Genomic DNA, 13,093 nt, shown 5'->3' with positions numbered 1-13,093 from the left:
GTATCTAAAAACCTCCGAACTGCATTTTTTTTCTCAAATCAATCAAATTCAGCATGGCATTAGTGATGGGGGATAAAATCAATACAATTACAAATTGGGATATCTTTTATTTTTTTTTATTTTTTTGCAATATATCGTAATGACAATATCGCAATATTATTTAGCGCTAGTTGGCTGTACCTGCACAAAAACTCCAGTATTTTTCCTTCATAGCTTGTTCTTGATCTTATTTTAAAATAAGCCAATTTAGTTTTCAGCACTTATTTCCATGACTGATCATAACTCGTTTTCCCATGGTTCTCTCTTGTCCCTCTGCAGCAGGTGAGCAATATGTTTGGACCATGGAATAGCAATAAAATCACAGTATTGAATCACAATACATAGAATTGTGTAAATCAGAATACATATCGTATCGGCACGTAAGTACTGCGATAATATTGTATCTTGAGGTCCCCGGCAATTCCCAGCGCTGCATAGCATGTGTGTGGTAGTTTGCCAGAGAGATGACTCAGAACTTGACCTGACCTGAGAGTCTTTATTTGGTCGTGTTTCAGAGAGACACTCACCTCTTATTCATTTTGGGGAGGATTTGGAGAGGGGCGGGGGGGGGGGGGGGCATACTTGTAAAGGAAATGTCATGTGACACCCTGGCCTTTGAACACTTCCCTTTCCCTCAGCCGGCCGGAAGAGCTAGCAGGGGAACAGGTGTGACCCAGCTTTAGCCTGCCTGGGAAACACCACACAACATAACCTACTGCAGCAGACTAACAGGAAACTGAAGGAGCCAATTGCAGACAGTAGATGTTGTTCTTTATCTTGAATTTAAACTTGGTTTCTTGGTTTATCAAACCAGTTGGCTGTTTACTAAACTGAGTTTTATTCAGTTAATCCATTGTCTGAACTCTAACATTGTGGCATGATTAGAGTAGATAGTTTAATTGTCTCACGTACAGGGTTACAGATGTACAGTGAGCCCCAAAAGTATTGGGACAACAGTGACACATTTAGTAGTTTTGGCTCTTATACAATGACTAAGGTTAAAGGTCAGACTGTCAGCTTTAATTTTAGGTTATTTTCATCCATATCTGGTCAACTGTTTATAAATTACAGCACCTTTTGTACAAAGCCCTCCCATTCTACGGGGGACAAATATCATATTCCCCCCCAAATTGCTAATCTCCTGTTAGTGTCATAGTGAGAAGTTAGCATGTCTTGGGGTATGATATTTGTGCGTCTGTAATAGAGGTCGACTGATTTATGATTTTTCAATACTGATAACGATTATTGGAGGACCAAAAAAGCCGATACTGATTAATCGGCCATTTTTTACATTTCTAATAATGACAATTACAACAATACTGAATTAACACTTGTTTTAACTTAATATAAAACATAAATAAAATCAATTTAGCCTCAAATAAATAAAGAAACATGTTCAATTTGGTTTAAATAATGCAAAAACAAAGTGTTGGAGAAGAAAGTAATATGTGCCATGTAAAAAAGCTAACGTTTAAGTTCCTTGCTCAGAACATGAACATATGAAAGTTGGTGGTTCCTTTTAACATGAGACTTCAATATTCCAGGGTAGGAAGTTTTAGGTTGTAGTTAATATAGTATTTATAGGACTATTTCTCTCTATACCATTTGTATTTCATATACCTTTGACTATTGGATGTTCTTATAGGCACTATATTATTGCCAGTGTAACAGTATAGCTTCCGTTCCCCTCCTTGCCCCTACCTGGGCTCGAACCAGAAACACATAGACAACAGCCACACTCGAAGCATCGTTACCTATCGCTCCACAAAAGCCGCGTCCCTTGCAGCGCTAGGGGAATAACTACTCCAAATCTAAAAGCGAGTGACGTTTAAAACAGTATTAGCGCACACCCAGCTAACTAGCTAGCTATTTCACATTGGTTACACCAGCCATTAGGCTGATAGGCTTGAAGTCATAAACAGCGCTCTGCTTGCGAAGAGCTGCTGGCAAAACGCACGAAAGTGCTGTTTGAATGAATGATTACGGGCCTGCTGCTGCTCAGTCAGACTGCTCTATCAAATCAGACTTAATTATAACATAATAACACACAGAAATACGAGCCTTTGGCCATTTTATGATCGAATCCGGAAACTATCATTTCGAAAACAAAACGTTTTATTTCAGTGAAATACGGAACCGTTCGGTATTTTATCTAACGGATGGCATCCCTAAGTCTAAATATTCTTGTTACATTGCACAACCTTCAATGTATGTCATAATTACGTAAAATTCTGGCAAATTAGTTCGCAATGAGCCAGGCAGCCCAAACTGTTGCATATAACCTGACTCTGCGTGCAATGAACGCAAGAGAAATTACACAATTTCACCTGGTTAATATTGCCTGCTAAACTGGATCAGTAGTTATAACTAGTGATTATGATTGATTGTTTTTTATAAGATAAGTTTAATGCTAGCTAGCAATTTACCTTGGCCTCTACTACATTCGTGTGACAGGCAAGCTACTCGTGGAGGTCAATGGTTAGAGCGTTGGACTAGTTAACTATGCGGTTGCAAGATTGGAACCCCTGATCTGACAAGGTGAAAATCTGTCGCTCTGCCCCTGAACAAGGCAGTTAACCCACAGTTCCTAGGCAGTCATTGAAAATAAGAATGTGTTCTTAACTGACTTGCCTAGTTAAATAAAAGGTATCAAAAAAATATATATAAAAAAATAAAAATAATCGGAAATCGGCACCCAAAAATACAGATTTCCGATTGTTATGAAAACTTGAAATCGGCCCTAATTAATCGCCCATTCCGATTAATCGGTCAACCTCTAGTCTGTAACGTTCTTACTCGTCATTATTCACAATTCATTCAGGACTATCCGTAATCATGGCAGCATCCACATGAATGTAACAGTGTTTAAAAACATTATATTCTGATTTACAATAAAAGTGACTCCAAATTGATACAGCATTATTTACCATTGATTTCTATTGGGCACAACATAATGTGAAACACAACCAAAACAAACAAAAAATGCATCCAACAAGTTTGTAGAGTCACAAGCTTGATGTAATCATTGCGTGCTAGGAATATGGGACCAAACGTTTTACTTCTTTAATAGCCACAAGTGAATTTGTCACTAAAAACTGCTGTAATTTCTAAATGGTTCACCCGATATGGATGAAAATACCATCCAATTAAAATTGACAGTCTGCACTTTAACCTCAGTCATTGTATCATTTCAAATCCAAAACAACACAAAATGTCAGTCTCAATACTTTTGGAGCTCACTGTAATTACAGGGGGGGATTGGGGAAGGTAGCTGACTAGTGGTGGCTATTCATCATGCTAAATGTCCACTGGGGTGGAGGCAGGGTGAAATGTCAGTTGGTGGGGTGTTAGGAGGGGACATGGGGAGTAGGTAGCTGACTAGTGGTGGCTATTCATCATGCTAAATGTCCATTGGGGTGGAGGCAGGGTAAAATATAATTTGGTGGGGGGTTAGGAGGGAACAAGGGGAGTAGGTATCTGACTAGTGGTGGCTATTCATCATGCTAAATGTCCATTGGGGTGGAGGCAGGGTAAAATGTCAGTTGGTGGGGGGTTAGGAGGGGACAAGGGGAGTAGGTAGCTGACTAGTGGTGGCTATTCATCATGCTAAATGTCCATTGGGGTGGAGGCAGGGTGAAATGTCAGTTGGTGGGGGGTTAGGAGGGGACAAGCGGAGTAGGTAGCTGACTAGTGGTGGCTATATATCATGCTATAATTGTCCACTGGTGGGGGGTTAGGAGGGGACAAGGGGAGTAGGTAGCTGACTAGTGGTGGCTATTCATCTTGCTAAATGTCCATTGGGGTGGAGGCAGGGTAAAATGTCAGTTGGTGGGGGGTTAGGAGGGGACAAGGGGAGTAGGTAGCTGACTAGTGGTGGCTATTCATCATGCTAAATGTCCACTGGTGGGGGGTTAGGAGGGGACAAGGGGAGTAGGTAGCTGACTAGTGATGGCTATTCAGCAGCCTGATGATCTGGGGGGTTAGAAGCTATTTGCAAAGAACTGCAAAGCTGCTGTGTTTTTTCACGCTCAAGAATGGTCCACCACCCAAAGGACACCCAGCCAATTTGACACAACTATGGGAAGCATTGGAGTCAACACTGGCCAGCATCCCTGTGGAACACTTTCGACACCTTGTAGAGTCCATGCCCACAATTGAGGCTGTTCTGAGGGCAAAAGTGGGCTCATCTCAATATTAGGAAGGTGTTCCTAATGTTTTGTACATTCTGTGTTTGTTTGATCTAGCTAGGGGTGTGCAGTTCAGACATTTTTTATTTTTATTTTTTAAATTTTTTAACAAGTTCTCATTTACAATTGCGACCTGGCCAAGATAAAGCAAAGCAGTTCGACACATACAACGACACAGAGTTACACATGGAGTAAAACAAACATACAGTCAATAATACAGTATAAACAAGTCTATATACGATGTGAGCAAATGAGGTGAGATAAGGGAGGTAAAGGCAAAAAGGCCATGGTGGCAAAGTAGATACAATATAGCAAGTAAAACACTGGAATGGTAGATTTGCAATGGGAGAATGTGCAAAGTAGAATAAAAAATAATGGGGGTGCAAAGGAGCAAAATAAATAAATAAATAAATAAATAAATTAAATACAGTAGGGAAAGAGGTAGTTGTTTGGGCTAAATTATAGGTGGGCTATGTACAGGTGCAGTAATCTGTGAGCTGCTCTGACAGTTGGTGCTTAAAGCTAGTGAGGGAGATAAGTGTTTCCAGTTTCAGAGATTTTTGTAGTTCGTTCCAGTCATTGGCAGCAGAGAACTGGAAGGAGAGGCGGCCAAAGAAATAATTGGTTTTGGGGGTGACTAGAGAGATATACCTGCTGGCGCGTGTGCTACAGGTGGGAGATGCAATGGTGACCAGCGAGCTGAGATAAGGGGGGACTTTACCTTGCAGGGTCTTGTAGATGACATGGAGCCAGTGGGTTTGGCGACGAGTATGAAGCGAGGGCCAGCCAACGAGAGCGTACAGGTCGCAATGGTGGGTAGTATATGGGGCTTTGGTGACAAAACGGATTGCACTGTGATAGACTACATCCAATTTGTTGAGTAGGGTATTGGAGGCTATTTTGTAAATGACATCGCCAAAGTCGAGGATTGGTAGGATGGTCAGTTTTACAAGGGTATGTTTGGCAGCATGAGTGAAGGATGCTTTGTTGCGAAATAGGAAGCCAATTCTAGATTTAACTTTGGATTGGAGATGTTTGATATGGGTCTGGAAGGAGAGTTTACAGTCTAACCAGACACCTAGGTGTTTGTAGTTGTCCACGTATTCTAAGTCAGAGCCGTCCAGAGTAGTAATGTTGGACAGGCGGGTAGGTACAGGTAGCTATTGGTTGAAGAGCATGCATTTAGTTTTACTTGTATTTAAGAGCAATTGGAGGCCACGGAAGGAGAGTTGTATGGCATTGAAGCTTGCCTGGAGGGTTGTTAACACAGTGTCCAAAGAAGGGCCAGAAGTATACAGAATGGTGTCGTCTGCGTAGAGGTGGATCAGAGACTCACCGGCAGCAAGAGCGACCTCATTGATGTATACAGAGAAGAGTCGGTCCAAGAATTGAACCCTGTGGCACCCCCATAGAGACTGCCAGAGGTCCGGACAGCAGACCTTCCGATTTGACACACTGAACTCTATCAGAGAAGTAGTTGGTGAACCAGGCGAGGCAATCATTTGAGAAACCAAGGCTGTCGAGTCTGCCGATGAGGATGTGGTGATTGACAGAGTCGAAAGCCTTGGCCAGATCAATGAATACGGCTGCACAGTAATGTTTCTTATCGATGGCGGTTAAGATATCTTTTAGGACCTTGAGCGTGGCTGAGGTGCACCCATGACCAGCTCTGAAACGAGATTGCATAGCAGAGAAGGTATGGTGAGATTCGAAATGGTCGGTAATCTGTTTGGAAATGGAAATGTAGTCTTTATTTACCCTACAGAGTGTGGGTTTTCGTAGGCTATTTTTAAATTTTTTATCATACGTTGCTAACTTCAGTAAGGCCGCAAGGTAATAATGAATTTATCCACAAACCATAAATGATCTGCTATTAGTAAAAAAAACTTGAGGTTCTTTGAAATGAATTCCTTTGGTGGACTGCACGGCCATTTGAGCCGCGACTTGCATTACTGAAACAGGTGCGTCTTTCTTGTCATTGTTCATCGTTTACTCCAGTTTCAACGGTGTTATTCCCTTTTCAATGTTGAGACATACAATTTAAAGCATTAGAAAGCTAACATTATTCAATTTTTAACCAGAAGATGCCCATATTTGGCACGTTTTCTTTTGCTTAAACTTGGTGAGTAAGCTTTTGTTGAACATGAAACAAAGTATGCCCCAAGACTGATGAATTTGGGGGCTCCCGAGGGGTGCAGCGTTCTAAGGCACTACATCTCGGTGCTAGAGGCGACGCTACAGACACCCTGGTTCGATTCCAGGCTGTATCACAAGCAGCCGTGAATAGGAGTCCCGTAGGGCGGTGCACATTTGGCCCAGCGTCATCTGGGTTTGACCGGTGTAGGCAGTCATTGTAAATAAGAATTTGTTCTTGCCTAGTTAAGTAAAGGTTCAAATAAAAAATGAATGCACTAAGTAAGTCGCTCTGGATAAGAGGGTCTGATAAATGACACTTTTAAAATGTAAGGAATGTTATTTGCCTTCATTAAAACAATGTTTTTGTTGCATATTTCAGTCCGGAACCTGCCTAGGTTTACGGGGAGTAAATGGCACACTATAGCAGTTCACAAAAAGCCTAAAATAGATGAGACTCCTATTATTCCAGAACTGCATCTTACATATTTTGGTTGGAAAACATTTCCCTACTTTTATCAACCAGTCTATTTTGAATTTGGGATAAATCTGCCATGATTTGGCAAGCAATGCAGCTTTTCTACAATTTGTGTTTTTTTAGCTTATCTACCATTTCAGCCAATCAAAACACCTAAAAATAACCCATGGTATCAAGAACAAGATGAAACGAGCCACTTATGATTCTCCAAATGGCAGTTTCTTGTCATTCTTGCTAGCAATCTGGCCATCCAGAATCACAACACACTGACTTCTGCTCCATTAAAGTGTGCACATCGTTTTCTATCTATATGTGTGGTCTCATTTGAAATAGGTGTAGATTCAAGTGGCAATTCTTTCCCAAAAAATTCAGTTCAATATGATTAGACTATAGTTAACTACAGTGGCTGTAAAATATACTGAACAAAAATATAAAAATATAAATGCAACACTTTCAACAATGTTATATTTTTCATATAAGGAAATCAGTCAATTTAAATAAATTCATTAGGCCTCAATCTATGGATTTCGGATGACTGGGTATGGGTGCAGCCATTGATGTAGAGGTCCTGGGCTCAGACAATCCCGCTGGTGAAGTAGCCAGATGTGGATGTCCTGGGCTGGCGTGGTTACACGTGATCTGCCGTTTTGAGGCCGGTTTGATGTACTGACAAATTCTCTAAAACAAAGTTGGAGGTGGCTTATGGTAGAGGAATGAACATTACATTCTCTGGCAGCAGCTCTGGTGGACATTGCTACAGTCAGCATGCCAATTGCACACTCCCTCAACTTGAGACATATGTGGTATTGTGTTGTGTGACAACTGCACATTTAGTGGCATTTTATTGTCCCCAGTACAAAGTGCACCTTTGTAATGATGCGTTTAATAAGCTTCTTGATAGGACACCTGTCAGGTGAATGGATTATCTTAGCAAAGGAGAAATGCTCACTAACAGGGATGTAAACGCATATGTGCACAATTTGAGAGAAATAAGCTTTTTGTGCATATCGAACATTTCTGGGATCTTTTATTTCAGCTCATTAAACATGGGACCAACACTTTACATGTTGCATTTCTGTTCAGTATAAATATTGATAATGGAAAGAAGTGAAGAGCGCTCAACCAACGTGAGTTGAGGTGCAACCAAAAAATAATTGAAAAGGCCCACAGGCTACCATGGTGAGCGAGTTTTGCACCTTTTTAATTTTCAATAAATATTGATTACCAATTTATTTGCCTGCAACTCGTTCTCCTAAAAGGTAGGCTGTATCCTGTATGCAAAACGTAGGTTAAGAGAAAGTGGAAGTGTCCGCTGTCATCATTCTTGCTGCTTCATGTTCAGTAGTGCACCTGATCTCACAGGTATGGCAAGTGGTCTCTATTAAATGGAGTAGGCTGTAGTCTATGCATGGGCGGAGAAGCACTGGGCAGTTATCTTTGCAAGGATATGTACTTCCTAAATATGATTAGGCTATAGTTTACTACATTGCCTAGAAATAAATATTGATCAACCATATTTGTCTCCGTCTGAAAATTGTCCCACTCCTAAAGGTAGGCTATAAAATGTAGCTCAAGACAAAGTGCAAGTCTCTCCAACTCGGCTCTCTTCAAACTACGTCTAGCCTGTTGGCTGATATAGCCCAGTAATACAGATAGCCTAATATAATGAGATTAAAATCTCTGGTAATTTGCCCTATTTCAGAGGTTATTTCTGCGCATTTCAATATTGCCTATAAGGCGTAAAATTGCAGCTCACTTGCAAGCTATGGTCCCAACATCACATACACCTAAAATAACATTGCGGGACTGCGGTTGCGTTCGAGACAATTTCTTGTGGTAGCGGGAGGGAGTCGGACAGACAGTAGGTGCTTAATGGTGCGGTATGAAAGCTGCGGGTGCAGGCGGGATGACGAAATCTGTCCCATGCAGACCTCTACTTTAGGCGACAAATTATGCTGTTTACATGCACCATAGGCCTCTGCGGTACTAGAACAAGTTTATTTTGAAGTGTGTTAGCCTAAATGGCCAATTATTCTGTTTAGAGATGCACCGATATTATATTTTCTGGCCGATACCGATAACTGATATTTTCCTTACCAAAAAAAAAACCTATATTGATAAGAGATGTATAAAAATGCAGCACCCTTTTTAAGCATTCTAGTACAGTTAAATAGTTAACACACACAGAACGCTGCGTCCAAGGCACTGCATCTCAGTGGTTCGAATCCAGGCTCTATCACATCCGGCTGTGATTGGGAGTCCCATAGGGCGGTACAGAATTGACCCAGCGTTTGGCCCGGTGAAGGCCGTCATTGTAAAAAACTGAATTGCTAAGAACAAATTCTTAAGTTAAATAAAGTTTACACACACCACACTGATCAAAAAGTTATTTTGTTGGCATTTAGGTATGTCCCCATTACCAGTACAACATAATTAAAACCTTTTTCTTTCACTTACTTGCTGTGCTGTTTCGTTGCTCAGTTGTTTCTTTCTCAACCATGATTTCTCATACTATGGAACGCCGTTTGGGTCTTTGCGTGTCAAAAAATACACATCAAATAACGCCATTTAACATGACAAATAAGCTTGTTGACCGATCAGGACCTGAATATCACTGCACGCCACATAATAATTTAAGGCATTCTTTAATTATATATATTTACGTAGATATTACACATTGATTACACTATCACTCATATTTCATATGTCATAGGTATGCTATGATGCTGGCAAAAGTTGTTTTGCGCATATACAGTGCTGGTCAGAAAAAAGCTAGCTAGGGCATAGATGCAATCAATGTTCTTCCCCAAAAACATAGCAAATCGACAATCTGTTTCAGTAGCTATAGTTAGCTAACTAACTATATAGCTAGGTGTCATCTAAAATTACCCTATTTCATCAAACAGTTCTTATTTGAAGAATGGTGGTGGGACCCATCTATGTGAAGCTAGCCACAATAAGAATTGGCCACAATAGTTTACTTTGCGGTTAGCCTTCAAAATAAAAGTATGTCATTGACCGTGATGCAAATGAATACAAATAGAATTATGCCATATTTGAATAGATCATGCTAAATGAGGTTGAAATGTTGTTATATAAAATCAACAAAACACAATAATTTGACATCTGAAATCACACTGGGTGTATTACACTTTAGAAGTGCATTAGGGCATACAGTTGAAGTTAACATACACACTTTTTCACGATTCCTGACATTTAATCCAAGTAAAAATCCCCTGTTTTAGGTCAGTTAGGATCACCACTTTATTTTAAGAATGTGAAATGTCAGAATAATAGTAGAGAGGATTTATTTCAGTTTTTATTTCTTTCATCACATTCCCAGTGGGTCAGAAGTTTGCTTACACTCAATTAGTATTTGGTAGCATTGCCTTTAAATTGTTTAACTTGGGTCAAACGTTTTGGGTAGCCTTCCACAAGCTTCCTACAATAAGTTGGGTGAATTTTGTCCCATTCTTCCTGACAGAGCTGGTGTAACTGAGTCAGGTTTGTAGGCCTCCTGGCTCGCACATGCTTTTTCAGTTCTGCCCACACATTTTCTATGGGATTGAGGTCAGGACTTTGTGATGGCCACTCCAATACCTTGACTTTGTTGTCCTTGACCCATTTTGCCACAACTTTGGAAGTATGCTTGGGGTCATTGTCCTTTTGGAAGACCCATGTGCCACCAAGCTTTAACTTCCTGACTGATGTCTTGAGATGTTGCTTCAATATATCCACATACTTTTCTCTCCTCATGATGCCATCTATTTTGGGAAGTGCACCAGTCCCTCCTGCAGCAAAGCACCCCCACAACATGATGCTGCCACTCCGTGCTTCACGGTTGGGATGGTGTTCTTCGGCTTGCAAGCATCCCCTTTTTCCTCCAAACATAATGATGGTCATTATGGCCAAACAGTTCTATTTTTGTTTCATCAGACCAGAGGACATTTCTCCAAAAAGTATGATCTTTGTCCCTATGTGCAGTGCAAACCATTGTCTGGCTTTATTATGGTGGTTTTGGAGCAGTGACTTCTTCCTTGCTTGAGCGGCCTTTCCGGTTATGTCGATATAGGACTCGTTTTACTGTGGATATAGATACTTTTATACCTGTTTTCTCCAGCATCTTCACAAGGTCCTTTGCTGTTTTTCTGGGATTGATTTGCACTTTTTGCACCAAAATACGTTCATCTCTAGGAGACAGAACGCTTCTCCTTCCTGAGTGGTATGATGGCTGCGTGGTCCCATGGCATTTATACGTGCGCCTCCATCCTGAGCGGTATGGCAGTTGCGTGGTCCCATGGTGTTTTTACTTGCGTACTATTGTTTGTACAGATGAACGTGGTACCTTCAGGCATTTGGAAATTGCTCCCAAGGATGAACCAAGTACTTGTATGAGGTGACTACCTCAAGTTCTGAAACCGCAGTGGCAGTAAGAACACCTGTGGGAAGAGGGGCATTCTTCTTACCAAACCACATGACCTTTTGTTTTGGAGGTGTTCAGAACAAGGTTCAGGGTGAGCGTGCCCAAGCTTTCTAAGAAAGCTTTGTTGTAGAGCATTTAACACAAAATCCAGGGAGAGGCCAGCTCTGTATAAGACTGTATCATCTACATATAAATGGATAAGAGAGCTTCCTACTGCCTGATCTATGTTGTTGATGTAAATTGAGAAGAGCGTGGGGCCTAGGATTGAGCCTTGGGGTACTCCCTTGGTGACAGGCAGGAGATGAACTTCAAAGTTAGAATTCGTATAGACCTAACTGTATTAAAAATCTTTCTCTTTCTGGTGCTCCTTACATTATGTTTGGTGCATAACATTTTTAAAGTTGGGAGCTGTGAGTATTTTTGGTCGAGAAAGTGTTTTTTGTTTATAAGGGGGAGACGGACAGTGTAGGAGGGATGGAGAGTGTTTGTCTGTGTTAACTGAAGAGATGTTCTCCCTTTATTGCCACAATGACATGCAGATCAGTATGCATGTACAGTATATTCCTTCCTCACATTCCTCAAGCCAAATCACAGGTAGGCCTTTGCAAATATATGCAAATTAGCCGCTCTATTATATTATAAAGTGTGAAGTTAAATTCAAGATGTTTTTTAAAGTGAGTAAAAGTGTGAATATCAGTGATTGGCATTTTGTGTAGCAAATGCGCATAACTCTTATAAATGGTAACAAGTGTCCAGGGGATGGGTCGAACAGGACGCTAGGCCTCTGAAGTTTTCCCCCTGTGGTGTCTCGATACTACTCGGCATTGTGCTACTTGGCCTGGTAGCGTGACAACACTAATCACTGATGCATTTGTTCATGTCTTATAATTAGCTCTGGCAAATACATTTTATAACAAATTCAATATATTTATTTGATATCCTATTGAGTTCAATAAATGTTTTTGTATTGTTGAATTCTGTTTTAATGTCTGGATGCTTATTTTTCAGAAATGTTGTGCACAAAGTTGTTTACATTCCTTTTAGTGAGCATTACTCCTTTGCCAAGATAATCAATCCACCTGACAGGTGTGGCATATCCAGAAGCTGATTAAACAGCATGATCATTACACAGGTGCACCTTGTGCTGGGGACAATAAAAGGCCAGTCTAAAATGTGCATTTTTGTCACACAACACAATGCCACATGTCTAAAGTGCACAATTGGCATGCTGACTGCAACAATGTCCACCAGAGCTGTTTCCAGGGAATGTCATGTTCATTCCTCTACCACAACATCGTTTTAGAGAATTTGGCAGTACGTCCAACCGGCCTCATAACCGCAGACCACGTGTAACCACGCCAGCCCAGGATATCCACATCCGACTACTTCACCTGCAGGATTGTCTGAGACCAGCCACCCAGACAGGCGATGGAAATTGTGAGTAGTTCTGTCTGTAATAAAGCCCTTTTGTGGGGAAAAACTCATTCTGATTGGCTGGGCCTGGCTCCCCAGTGGTTGGACCTGGCTCCCAAGTGGGTGGGCCTATGCCCTCCCAGGCACACCCATGGCTGCGCCCCTGCCCAGGTCATGTGAAATCCATAGATTAGGGCCTAATGAATTGATGTTAATTCACTGATTTCCTTATGAACTGTAACTCAGTAAAAATGATTTAAATTGTTGAATGTTGCATTTATATTTTTGCTCAATATATAATATTTACGTAAAAACACATTGTATGTGGACATGTTTCTTATTACTGTAACACTGACAAGTTCTTGTAAAACCCATGATTCATCATCTAGAGCAGTGGTTCCCAACTCCAGTGCTCGAACC

General features: G+C 41.0%; 1 protein-coding gene across 5 annotated transcripts in view; it reads left to right on the top strand.

Moving 5' to 3' along the window:
- Nucleotides 1-13,093, top strand: part of LOC139368081 (pseudopodium-enriched atypical kinase 1) — a 258,200-nt gene that overhangs the window by 4,216 nt on the left and 240,891 nt on the right. Inside the window, exon 2 of one of the 5 annotated variants that reach the window (XM_071106649.1) lies at nt 12,564-12,697. The exons of the other annotated variants lie outside the window; for them this stretch is intronic. The gene's annotated coding sequence lies outside the window, so the exon portion shown is untranslated. The remainder of the gene's footprint in view (nt 1-12,563; nt 12,698-13,093) is intronic. 5 annotated transcript variants of the gene reach the window in all.

The sequence above is a fragment of the Oncorhynchus clarkii genome, chromosome 2 (genome assembly GCF_045791955.1).
Source record: "Oncorhynchus clarkii lewisi isolate Uvic-CL-2024 chromosome 2, UVic_Ocla_1.0, whole genome shotgun sequence".
Taxonomy (NCBI): domain Eukaryota; kingdom Metazoa; phylum Chordata; class Actinopteri; order Salmoniformes; family Salmonidae; genus Oncorhynchus; species Oncorhynchus clarkii.
This window is presented reverse-complemented; position numbering and strand designations above follow the sequence as displayed.